General features: G+C 40.7%; 1 protein-coding gene across 1 annotated transcript in view; it reads right to left on the bottom strand.

The window, feature by feature from the left end:
- The window catches only part of LOC111864709 (small conductance calcium-activated potassium channel protein), a gene marked incomplete in the record, with an annotated part of 758,647 nt that overhangs the window by 343,245 nt on the left and 401,610 nt on the right, over window positions 1-13,792 (bottom strand).

Here is a 13,792-nt window from a genome sequence, read left to right as displayed (position 1 = left end):
ATTGTTGTGTTTTGTGTATTGTGTTTTGTTTGAACGTGTTGTCAGTTAGTGTAATGTGTGTTACTTGTCTGTTGTGTCCTATTGTGTACTACTGCCACCGGGCTAAAACCCAATTGCAGTATAATAAATAATGTAATAATGTAATATTCTGCAGCTACTCAGTAGCTTCCCAGTAGCTTCACAAGAAAAAAAAATGTACGTTATAATAAAATAAATATTATGCTTACACATTTTGTGAACATTTTCACATAAACCCAGTTATCTATAAATAAAAGTAACGAAATTCTCGACTACCTCGTCTTCCCAAGGACCGCTTCAGTGACTTAGTTCTTGAAACCAACATACTGAGCATGTCTGTGCAGTGTTAATGATCTAGAAATGGGTCTATATTCAAAAGGTACCCGGTTTGAGTACTGAGTGCCCAACCGAAGTCCTAACTCAGGTGGTTCGCTTTGGTTTCTGCAAGCAAATATAGGAGTAGAACGATGTTTTTAGAAAAAGACCGGACGATGGTTAACGTCCAGAAGAATAATATTTGTACTAATGTTCCATTCAGTTATTATTCAGTATATAGGAGTTGGGTTTCCCCATGCACCGCGGCTAATAGTCTATTGTACGTCCCCTTTAATTTCTACTGTCGCCATACCCTACCGGTACTGGTGCCCGCTATCTCCCCTTTCTGCCAGCGTGGTCGGCCCTCCACTGGCAGTGGTACCTGATTACTCTCCCCTTTCTGCCAGCGAGGTCGGCCCTCTACTGGCATTGGTACCCGATAACTTCCCCATCTACAGGAGGCTACTAATGTTCCGTTGTCACGAACTTTCAGTTCTTATTCACCGACGAGTCCTAAGCAGTTTCGTTGTGTGCATCACATTTTATGCAACACCAAATTCCCTGGCACTAAAACTCACTAATGGGAGAGGAAGTAATTAAACGAATCATCGACAACACTGTCGGAAGCGGAGGAACTCAGAGCATTTAATAGATTATATCTCTTTTTCAGTTACTCCTTACCCTTACTCTCTCAGACATTGAAGTTCAGAGAATCAAATGGCAATGAACCTTCTTAACGACAGGAGATAAGAAGCAGACTAATTCGAGGGTTCTACATCTACACTTTAATAGAGCGACGTTAAAACACCGACAAAGATAAACTGAATTCACATCACCATTTTCAGAGATGAAATTTTCATCCCGTCTACACAGGATATCTTAATCTTTCATTTTACTCCCATCAATGTACAGAAACTTAAAATATATGGAAGAAATCCCTGTCTATCATCCAGCACATATAATCGATCAAAAACCTGTCTTCTTGTTATATCTACTGAATAATTTCCACCTAGCAGGAAGAGGAAGGCGTTCTCAGGATTGGACGGACTGAAAACACGAGACTGATAGGAGACGCTCAAGGATTCATGTCAACTCATCGATCCTTTCCCTCCACTCCTACGCTTAGCTCCTACATTTGGTTCTCGGCAGAGACAAAAGTACATTAAACTGTTAGGCAGAGCGAGCGGGTCTTGTTTGAATTGCATTTGGCTATTTTTGCTGTATCTCAAGAAGATCTGTCGTTGCTGCGTACCAGTATAAAGACGTAAATAAAGTTGTCCCTGTGCTTAACTAATTACGCACTACTGGGCCGCGCCATTGCTCAAGCGGTTAGTCGCCGGCTTTCCATTGCTGCGGCCCGGGTTCCATCCCGGGTCTCGTCAAGTGGGATTTGTGGTGGACAAAGTGGCTCTGGGGCAGGGTTTCTCCGAGTACTTCGGTTTCCCCTTCCAATCTTCATTCCACCAATTGCTCCACAATCACCCTCACCTATCATCTGTGGCTGGTACAATAGGCCTGAAATGGCCGCAGAATAAGGGACTTAGTCCAACTCCACTAGCAATAAAAAAAATTACGCACCACGCCATGAAGGCGTAGAGGGGAGTGGATGTATAGACCCACGTTTTCTTGACATCGGTACTAGTTGGAGGTGAGTAGTAAGCTTCACGCCCCTGCTGCTTTAGCCCCGAAGAAACAGTTCCCGGTACCCTTTGGAAAGGACGCTGGGTATATCGCAGAACGGGTCTAACGTTAAGTAAGTTTGTTTTAAGCAGATAAAATTATACTTTAAATTACATGGACAGCGTGTGACTTTAATTGCAGAAATATCTCTCCTTTCTTTTTTCTTCTCACATCTAACCATCAGAACTCGAAGAAATGAAATGACTGCTGCCACTATGTTTCATTACGTTGGGCAGGGCCAACTCATGAGCCTGGATTCCTCAGACGGTATACCGACTAGGTTAGGGGCTGGACAAAATACGACTGGAGTTTCGATTCCCAGGATGGGTAAGAGATTTTTCTCTTCTCGACAGCACCCATATCGGCTTTGGGCCCATCTGGTCTCCTACACAATAGGTACCGAGGGCTGTTGTGAGACGTCGAGGGTCCCGTATTTTCTAGACAATCGGTTCAGAGATGTCGGTGAAGTTGTCAGCCTTACACACTGGCCGCCCTTTACCCCCCAGGAAGGTTCTTGGTACTCATTTTCTGTTAGAGGTTTAGTCGTTCCCAGGACCATAGTGCGGCTGGAAGGACTAGGTAAATTGAAAAATTCAATGACCTCATAGGGAACTGAACCCGCGCCCTTCCGGCTCGTAGCATAATGCTTCAAATAACTACGCTACCTCGTGTACCCAAGAAGAGGGAATGACAACCACAACATATGATACGCTGTTATATTCCCATAAAACCTCACCACATTATCCTTGCTTGAAAACAGATCTGGCAGTTTCGCTAGAAACGTCCATAATTTGACAATTTTGAGGCGTAAGGTATAGTATAAATCTTCAGAGTTTTCAATACCTGTGTATTTATATGCAGTAGTTGATGAAATATACAGAATTATTACTCAGAATAAATTAATTTCAGACTTTCAAATAATATAAATTCTATATTTATTTAGAAGAGAAGATACAGCGATAAGCGTCACTGTCTTCACATTTCGCAGTACCTGGCACTTCTATAGACTCAATTCTCAGCATAGCGATAAGTCTACACAGACAAGCCTGCCAACTTTTCCAGTCGTCCTTCTTGACGTCATCTCGAAAAGTGTCGGCACGAAGACCTCACTGCGGTAGCGACAATGCAACCCACAGAGTGGACTAATCTGAAGTGACACAAAGGAAATATCTGCATTCAATGCAAGCATGCAAACATTTTCAGACTCTATAGATGTGAGACGCATAAACATTTCGAAATTGACCCTATAAAGTAAAGGTATAATATACGTAGTCCCTGTGCTTATTTAATTAAGCATTTTGCCACGAAGACGCATGGTGCAGTTGATATATAGATCCACCATTCTTGATCTCGAAACTAGATGGAGGTGAGTCGACAGCTTCACGCCCATGCCGCTTTATCCCCCCGGAACGAGTCATTGAATAGGAGGCTGGGTGGGTTCCAGAGCCGGTCTTGGCGCTGTGGAGTATAAATAAATCTTTTATCCGTGCCGGGAATTGAACTTCGCTCCTCCATCTCGTAGCCTGTTGCTATACCGGCTGTAGGCCTATCTTATTACGGAAAGAAAATGCATACTTTATGAGGTGGTAGTATGGTAAAATTTAATAATAAATTATATTTGCATAGTTGCAGTAAGTAATGTTGCTGTTATATGTTATAGATTATTAAGGTTAGGACGTCAACAATAACAATAATTATGGTCATTTTGGTAATATTGTATCTTAGCGTCGTATTGTGTGTGAATTATTTACTTTTATTACATATCCCGTCTATACAGTTCATGTATATATTTATACACTTTTCACTCCACAACATTTTCCTTCCATTCAGGTCATCGTCAAGGAAATCATGTTACATCAGCACTCTACACTTAGGCTATTATTCTCCTACACTGGTCAATGTTTATAATTTTAGAAAGGAGGATTATTCGTGTCGTTTATAAGATTAACGCCGGATGTAACTCATATGCAAACTTAATACACGTATATTAGATTAATAATAGGTTACAATTAATTATAATTAAGTTGGAACGAAATACTAAAATGAATAGATAAATATTATAATTATCAATTAAAATTTTAAATTTTCTCCTCGTTTATAGCTTTAAATATCATCCTCTGCCTGCCAAACCTGTCGGTGATTGGATTTATTTGCCACTTCACAACACGACAAGCAGCTATAAGCAATGACAGAGCTATTGGTAATCTCCAAATTCTACAAATCACTACAGCACACGCTAAGTCTTTTCCAGCATGCTGTGTCCTCATCAACCGTTCCCTGGTAACGGCTTTTAAGAGTGGAGATTCTTCAGGTTCGGTGCTCACAACTCTTAACTGTCACTGACTCTTAACTCCCTTCGCTCGCAACTCTCCATCCACTACTCCGGTCAGGGTCAGAGTCAGTGTTACTTTAAGTATGACGGTTTATCGCCAATCAGTTTGTCTTGGAGACAAGCCCCTTGAGACTCACGACCAGTATTTCTTTTCCAACTGAACGCCTGCGCCTATAGTCCTCATGTAACATCCTCTGTGACGAGAAGATGGGTCTGTCGTTTAAAATTGCTGGTGGTCTTCGCCAGCGCAGTTATTCTCAGACCTGAGTCTAGCGGAACTCATGGCCACATTTTACTGTCTCAGATTCCAGACTCCCCAAACCTGGTGCGCCATTACTTCCCAATTTGTCCCAGTTGTCTTCTCTTATATCAACTCAGTATGGCCCATGTAGAAAAAAACCGTTCCTTATCGTACTCCCTCGTTTCGCGGGAACATGTTTGCGTTACAGAGTCACGAGTGCTTATCCCACTTTATTAACAATCTGCTGTCTCGGCAACGGACGTTGTTTCGTGGCCGTTACCCAGCAACCGGTCTAAAGGACACCATATTAAGCACATTACAGAGAAAAGTTATCTAAACAACTGCATTTTCTTAAGAATGCACCAAAATATAAAATCTCAATGCATTAAATGGAGACGGTGTCGCTATCTACTGACGATGTCCGTAACAAGTTATAATAATATTATTCTATTTTTCTGAAACAATATTGGGGCAGAGCTGGTGCCGGCGCAGGCGCGCTGAAGCTTTTTGACGCACGCGTACGCGCACACACGCGGATATGATATCATTGCTCTGATACAATGAAAGTAGGCTAATATGAAACTGTCACTCGGCGCAGTGATAACAAATCACCTGTAGGCTGAAATAAGAACATATTCTGAAACGTTGTGTAAGCAATAGTAAATATTTCTCAAACTACAATGGAGACCTTACATAGTCATGATTCTCTCAGCATCTGCAAATCATTACGTTATAAAGAAAACCGACCAACTCAGGCCATCAGAACAATAGGGGCTGGCTAATTGGATTAGGATAGGTAACTTATGGCTTGCAAACTACCAAGCCTTATCTCCAGTTTTTAGTTTCCTACAAGAGTGAGCGAGACACTGAAGCTACGTCCGTTGTAACTGTCCAGTTTATGGGATGGTCAATTGATGTTTTGTGTATGGTTAGGGTTCTGTGAAATTCCTCACTTTCGCCTCACAATTTGAAATTTTTCCCCTGAGACACGCAGCAAGTGGTTCGGGTCAAGCTTGAAGCCAGCTGCCCATTCGTAAATCAGTCAAGTTAATGCGTAACACAAGGCCGAGTCCTTTAGAAATTCTAAACTTGACAGGGGAAGTCATAATTTTAGCAGCGTCGTTTCCTGCTACCCCAAAATCTCAGTTTGACAGCCACGCAGCAGGTGGCAAAGTTCACCCCTAAACTGTACACTAGTGGATATTCGCTTTCCTAATTGGAGGAGAAAGGTAAGCAACCTCCCAGTCTGTCCGGACCAGCCAATCATCATCTGAAGTGGGAGGTCCTTTGTCCGAATTTTGGGTAACCAGGGCAAATATTTACCATTCAGAGGGTGCTTGGCAAGAAGGACTCTGAAATTTACCTTCACCGGGGGTACACGTGTTCTGATCCCCGTGAACACCCCCTGTGGTGATTAACGTGTGTGCCTTAGTAAACAGTAAGGAAACCTACATCCATAAATCTGTGAAGTGTGTCACTATGGGCAGTAACCAGTGAAATAGTGCAGATGAATAAAGACTTCAATCAGTTAATTGGTGTTGAGGTGACTTCCCTACGCCAGTCAACACGCCCTGAGAGGAGTTCGATTTCTCTACTAGAGCTAGCAGAACCGAAGAACGGTTAAACCGTATGCCATCGCACTGTACTGTTATCTGAAGTTAGAGTTCACGAAAGTTTATAGTTCCATTTGCTAACATTAGCTTTTAGTTCAGACATAACCGGGGTTCCATTAATAGGGGAGACATGCAAATATGATCCCAAACTTCACCAAGTATGATTATGACGGTTTAATTTTTCAAATTACGACCTGTGATCTGTGTGATGTTCTGGCTTTGTGTTATCTCCGTACAATAATATTTGAAAGTCAGTGTTAATCAATATTTTGGCCGAGGTGTACTATATTCTGGTGTGTGGCGTCGACCTTGTAAAAATATACCTTCGTTTCGAAGCGACATACTGCCTCCAGCTTTGGATAGAAAAATAAGCCCGGAGACAAAGAAACAAGAAAACAGCAAATTTGATGTTTGCTTTCTTTTTCTTGTTTTGTTGGTTCATTCTTCAACCTTCAACATGGGGGCAGTATCTACCTCCGAAACGTGGGTAAACTTCTTTCAGATTAGTATTCTTCATAGCCACCTCGACGAGAACATGAAATCCAACAGTGTTTGGGTTATTCAATAATTATTCCCAGGTTTTTTTTATTGCTAGTGGGGTGGGACTAAGTCCCTTGTACTGCGGCCACTTCTGACCTATTGTATCAGCCCCAGATAGGTGAGGGTGATTGTGGAGCAATTGGTGGAATGAAGATTGGCAGAGGAAACCGAAGTACTCGGAGAAAACCTGCCCCAGCGCCACTTTGTCCACCACAAATCCCACTTGACCAGACCCGGGATCGAACCCGGGCAGCCGCGGTGGGAAGCCAGAGACTAACCGCTTGAGCTGTGGCGCGGCCTTTACTTCCCAGGTTAGTAAATTTAACGTTAAACGGTGAGATAACTGAGTGAACGAGAATTTCAAGAATATCTGCAATTAGATGGTTGTGCTCTAATACGAGTATAAGTTACTAACACAGCACTTGTTTTCAAAGGACTGACAATGACCACTCAGAATCGCAGTCAAGGCATGTGATATCCAGTCTAAGACCTGAAATTTAGGTTTACCAGAACAAAGCAGGAATGTTAACTGCCTAACCACAGCATTCCCCAATATTGCAAAGTCACAATACAAATATTCTTTTAATATATATAAATATAAGAACACCGCGGGATAGGATCGTTCTTGTAAAGTAAGCAGTCGCTTATCGGCCGCGCCATAGCTCAAGCGGTTAGTCGCTGGCTTCCCAACGCGGCGGCCCGGGTTCGATCCCGGGTCTGGTCAAGTGGGATTTGTGGTGGACAAAGTGGCGCTGGGGCGGGTTTTCTCCCAGTACTTAAGTTTCCCCTGCCAATCTTCGTTCCATCAAATTCTCCATCATCATAATCACCCGGGGCATGGTACAATTGGCCAAATAGTGACCGCCGTGCCGAGTGGACCCAGATGGACTCCACCCCCCACTAAGCGAATTAAAAAAACAGTCGCTTATCTGGTCAAGAATTATCCAATTCTTATTGAATTCGAAAATTCATTGCCGTGTTCAAGATAGACCGTCACCGATTCATACCGTCATGTAGTATAAGTGTGTGACTATAGACGGGGTATGGATTGGAAATTAGATTTTATGACACACTTGTACACACCACTCGCAACTACAAGTAATTACAGCGCTATCATTGATAACCACGATTCACTGATTACCGCGGAAACCGCTAAGCAATTTTCCAGCCTGCTATGTTTTCAACAGTCGTTCCTTAACAATGGCTTCTAACAGTGGAGATTCTTCAGTTTTCCGCGCTCACGTCATTAGTGTCCGACGAATATCCCCTAACTGAATTCTTGTCGACTGTCAACTGAAATATAGCGCGGTCTCTTTTCAGCCTCACAGCTCGACTGAACTGCCAATCCTCAACTAACTGGGTCCTAGGCTGGAGGACATTTCACACCGACCTCCTACTCTTCTCTTTACAGGCTGACTTTCAACTGACAATTGGCAACTGAACTGTCTCCAAGATAACTCCTCGGTGCGGACTACATAAAAACACCGTTCTTCTATTGCTGCGTGCTTGTTCGTTTCCGCGGAAACGCGTTTAGCGAGCCGTTGTTCAGAAAGTGTTGCATAATCCCGTTGTTCCATTGTTGCATGCGTGTGTATTGAGGGCGTTGCCTAGCAACGGTTACTGTTTACAGAATGATAGCTTAGCGACAGGTATACCCGGTGTGTCCAGGATCCGTTAGGACTCTTTTTTCTTTTTTTTTTTTTCAAATTTGCCCTGCAATGCCATCTGTTGGCGAGTTGTGGCGTTAAGATTCCTGAAGTTTCAGCTGTGTCTGTTTATAATTTCAAAGCGCAAGCATTGCTGTATCATGTGTTCTGACCTTCTGACGCTCGTCGGAAAATGCCGGTTGAACAGAGAGCCAACATCAAATTTTGTTTGAAGTTTGGCAAAACAGCGGAGAAGAGTGCGAAATGATGAAAAGTTTGTACGGTAGTGACTCTTTGAGTCGCTCGAACATTTTTCAATGGTTTGCTGTATTTCGTGACGGCAGGGAAGACATTGAAGACGCTCCACGTGCATCAAAGCCGAGAACAAGTTGCACTGAAGAAAATGTGAAAAAACGTGACCGAAATCCTTGCATCAGACAGGTGTGCTTCTGCAAGACTCATCGAGGAGCTTTTGGGATTACCAAAAAGTACTGTACATCAAATTTTGACCAAGGATTTGGGCGTGGTTGAGCCCAAAGAAGCCGAAACCAAAGAAAATTCGCATGTAAAAGAGTCGAGTAAAGACACTGCTAACCGTTTTCTTCAATTTCAAAGGAATTATTCACAAGGAATTTCTGCCAGAAGGTCAAACAGTGAATTCTGATTATTATCTCGGAGTACTCAATCGTTTGTGGGGGAGAATTCTTCGAATTCGACCTGAATATCGAGAGTAAGCTTCCTGGTCACTCCTCCACGAAAATGCCCCACCAAAATCGAAGATGGTGCGCGATTTTTTGGCCAGAAAACGGGTCACAATCCTTGAACATCCTCCGTATTCGCCAGATTTGGCTCCAGCAGATTTCTAGTTGTTCCCAAAAGTTAAGTTGGCAATGAAAGGAGACCGTCACGACACCATCCAGGACATCCAAAGGGAATGTACTGCAGTTTTAAATGCGATTCCACAAGAGGAGTGCAGTGATTGTTCTCGAAAACTTTTCAATCGATTCCAGCTATGTATTAATTCAGAAGGAGACTATTCTGAATAAAAAGAGTGAAATTTTGAGAATAATTCACATCTTGTATTTTTAATGAACACAGTCCTAACAGAACCTGGACATGCTGTGTATATACCTTAATATCCTAAAACCTTATTTCCCTAAGACCCATCCTTGTACTTGCACATTTTTCTCATAAGTGATTTCTTACCTTCAGGTTTACACACACGCTTTCTACATGCGCACACCCATCGCACCATCCTTGATTTACTCATATCAAAAATATTATTTGAAGAGTTCAAATTATTGAGCTCTTCAATAAGTAGGTTCTTAAAAACAAAAGAATGTAGACGCACAGAATTTCTAGAAAATTTGGATCAGAGACTCAACTCACTTTACGCTTCCTCATGAGGATGTGAACCTAATCCTTAGGGGCTTCCCCTACGACCGAGCTGCTGCCTCGCATATACGCGGTTCGTTCTGTCCTCCAGAAAATACTTTAATTTCAGAATAAAGAAAGGAAAATATAAAGAGAGAATAAACGAAAGAAAAAGGGGAAAGAATTGAAGTAGGAACTGAGATCGTAGCTTCTTTAGATGCTCTGTCACGTGTCTGGAATTCCCTGCTGCCGCCCAATCATCAATCAAGATACAAAAACCGAAACATCCACTTTTACAGTGTGGGGACAAAAGTCCATCTATTACGAATGTTTGTCAGGTGTAGACAGGAAGGAATAGAGACTACATTCAAGAACGTTGCAACAAACTTCTTGGCGACACACCCCTTTCAGGAGGGAACGTAATAGCCTTTGTACGGTACAAGCCACCAAGAGGAGAAAGGGCCCTCAGTATCCAAAGTTACACAGCGGCATAGGATTATGAATATTTTCGTGCTACAGCATTTAGTTTTGTAAGTAAAAGCGATTATACAATACTCGACCTGAGTGGGGTTAATGTGAAGGAAAATAGTGCAGCTTTGTAATGCAGAATAATTTATCGCAGACTTTCGTGGCTCTTACGAAAGGATTTTTATTTTTTTTTTTTACTTTTGCGTGACGTGTAGACAATAAACACGCAGAGCTACAAAACTTAAAAGCTTACGGAAGATTCTCTTATATTTCTCTTCTTTACAAACCTAACAAAAATAATGATCAAAGATCACGCGCTTTATAACGAAAAACGCTGTAAAATGTACAGATGGTTCAAAAGGAACATTCTACAAATGTTAAAGGAAAAGTTTAAGTGAACTAACGGGCGTGCTGAGTATACTACGGCCAGGAAAAGAATGACCACGAGTTGTGAGAGTTTAACTATGCTGCCTGTCCAAATACTACTCACATTGGCCACCCCATCACCCCACCTTTTGTCATCACCAGTAACAGAAAGAAAAGACATAGACAGTGAGAATGCAAGTGATAAATAATGGGAGTAAGGGAAGATACGCAAGAAGCCGGGATAGCTCAGTCGGTACAGCGATTGGCTACAGGTTGGATGACCGAGGAGTCGGAATTCGAGTCCCAGTAGGGTCAAGAATTTTCTCTTCTCCAAGTCGTCCAGACCAGCTCTGGGTTTCACCCAACCTCCTATCCAATGGGTACTGGGGGGCTCTTTCACCTGGACGTGAAGCTGACCACTCACCTCCAAAGTCAAGAAAATATGGATCTATACATCCACTACTCCATACATCTACGCTTAATTAGTTAAATCCAGGTCAACTTTACTTTTAGGAGAAGACATGCAGTGGATATAGCTGTTACGCACATCAGTGGAGGGGGATGTGTGTTCATTCTTCCGTGACTATACTCAGTAAGAGTATCTGTAGCCGAGACAAGAATAACCAGAGAACAATAGAAGGCAAATGTGTACGTCTTTCACATCTGTCCAGTCATACAACTTTTATTCAGGATTTCATGCAAATGGCCGGCTCTTATTTGTGCCGTAGCAAGTAGTGTCACGTGGCGACAGTTAAAAAATCTGCCAGGGCAGACCCGAAATGAACAACGTCAGAAAAGAGCAAGTGCTGATGGCGTATGCATATCTACCCCCCCCCCCATTCCTGCACTAATTATATGCGGCGGAAACCACCATCATGTCCCCTTCATAACCCGGCTGATGCTCGCTTTCTAATGCACATCGTGGCAAGAGCATCTGAAAACGGTTACGGAACAGTGCACTTAAACAAGTGGTGAAGTGTCATACAGAGAAGGGATGAAATGACAGTGCTAATTACACAAATTTTTCCTTCTATACATTATTTATATCCAAACAACGGTTTGTGCATAACTACAGTGCCATGTGGACTTATTGCGAAAGGTTATAATTAATAAATATGAATAAGGACTGACGTACTGAGGATGATAATATATGCGGTTATTCCTTCTTTTTAGAAAAAGAAAAATAGAGCCCTTACATATTTTGGTTTAGATTGAAATCCGATAAAATCCGAAAAATTTATAAGACTGCTGTTTCAAAACAATATTAAAGAATTTAGTACCATTGTCTATTTTAAGAAGGAAAATGATTTGAGGGCCTGCATATACTTTGACTTTACTTGAAGCTCTACGCAGCCATTTAACACGGATATACACGTATATAGCGTGCCATGCATCTGCGGTGCAAAAAATTTAAATGCATCATGTGGAAGAAACAAATGAAAAATATGAAAGCAAATACGAAATAATAGTTTACACTCCTTAAATATCAGAAAAAAATAGTAAAAAGAAATATTGTCATATTGATTCAGAATCATAATAAAATAATTATTTTTTTGACAAATTATTACCAAGAATGCCTGAGAATTGATTATTCATAAACAAGTTTTTGTTTATTCTGGAAAGAACTGAAACAATTGGAGGATACTTAATTTCGTCTAAATATCATATAATATTAAGCATTTATATTAACAATTATATTAATTATGAGTGCCATACATTGTTGTAAATGCAAATTCTTTACATCTAGTATATAACATTACTATACACATTTTGCTAAACATGGCTTTTTTATTATTACTGAATTGAATTGTTATCGTAATGATAACATTTATGTGTTTTGAATATTTCAGTGGGGCAACTTATTTTTGAACAACAGTTTTGGTACAAAGAATTTGTATCTTGACTTGAAAGAACTACCAATTATGGCACTGAACACTAGAAATCCCAGTATTCTTCCACATATGCAATTCAGTTTGTTTGCGTAAGGTGAAAATATATGTCATATTTATTAAACAACTGTGGTGTTCGTATTATACACGTATTTTTTGTATATAGATTTGTAGGTGTGTAAAACGAAGATTAAACATTAATTTAACTTCAAATAAGTATATTCAGCAGAGGAATACCAGTCACATGAGTATAGAAAAGGCAGAATCGCTTCGTGTATATTTTTAATCAATAAATTAATAAATTTAATTTTATGCTCGAGAATTTAGATATCCATGGCATTAATGAGTCATATTATGGTCTTCTGAAACGACATCGTACACTCTGGTAGGTTTTTACCAACATTTCGGAGTAACATTGTTTTCATCTAACCTGGAAATGACGGTAGTATATTTCTCCTTAGCAATGCTCACATTTTACCAGACTAAACGATGTCATAACCCAGAACACACAATATTAATTTTATATTTAGTAGTACATAAAATTGTAAAATAAAGAGCGAGCTATAATATAACTTGAAATAGACATGAAATTTTCAATGACAGTGTCAGGATAGAGGTTCCAAACTAAACTATATTCAGCTGCTCCATGTCAGTTAATTGTGCAATCACTCATATGGACATATTTTACGGTTAGAGACCATTCGTCCCAGTAAAATTTGGCTTGAGACTGGGTTGTCACAATAACAAAACTAAATGATGGTATATTTTTTAGCCCTTTTGAAACCTCCCAGTAAAAATTGGATCGAGACTGGGTTGTCCCAATAACATAACTAAATGAGGAAGTATTTTGTAGCCCTTTTAAATATCGTTACATAAAATTAAACCAAATTTTGTACAGGTGTACTTTAAAATATATTCTCAAGAATAAACCACGTATTGATTATATTTTCAAATGATATCCTACCCAATCAACTGACTTATTTATTGCCTAATGACGCAGCAGACCTATAGACTACCGATGTTAGTAATATTGGAAGACGGTGAGCCGATAGAAAAGTAGAGAAAGCTAAAATGTGAGACTACTGTATTACATTGCCTTTTTATACAACTGATTCATCAGACATCGAACTGTGACCATTTTACTTGGCAGGTCTTCAGGAAGGTAACGGCAAATTTTTATCACTAGTCCTACACTGTACTTCAAAACACGCAAACCTTATTCATTTTGTTCGATTTCACACACCATATGTGTACAAAGACATCATTTAATTATATAACATAGGCCCATATAAAATATCTGTGTCAAAATG

The sequence above is a fragment of the Cryptotermes secundus genome, unplaced genomic scaffold (assembly GCF_002891405.2).
Source record: "Cryptotermes secundus unplaced genomic scaffold, Csec_1.0 scaffold654, whole genome shotgun sequence".
NCBI lineage: Eukaryota > Metazoa > Arthropoda > Insecta > Blattodea > Kalotermitidae > Cryptotermes > Cryptotermes secundus.
Note: the sequence above shows the minus strand (reverse complement) of the source record. Positions and strands in the feature narration are given on the sequence as shown.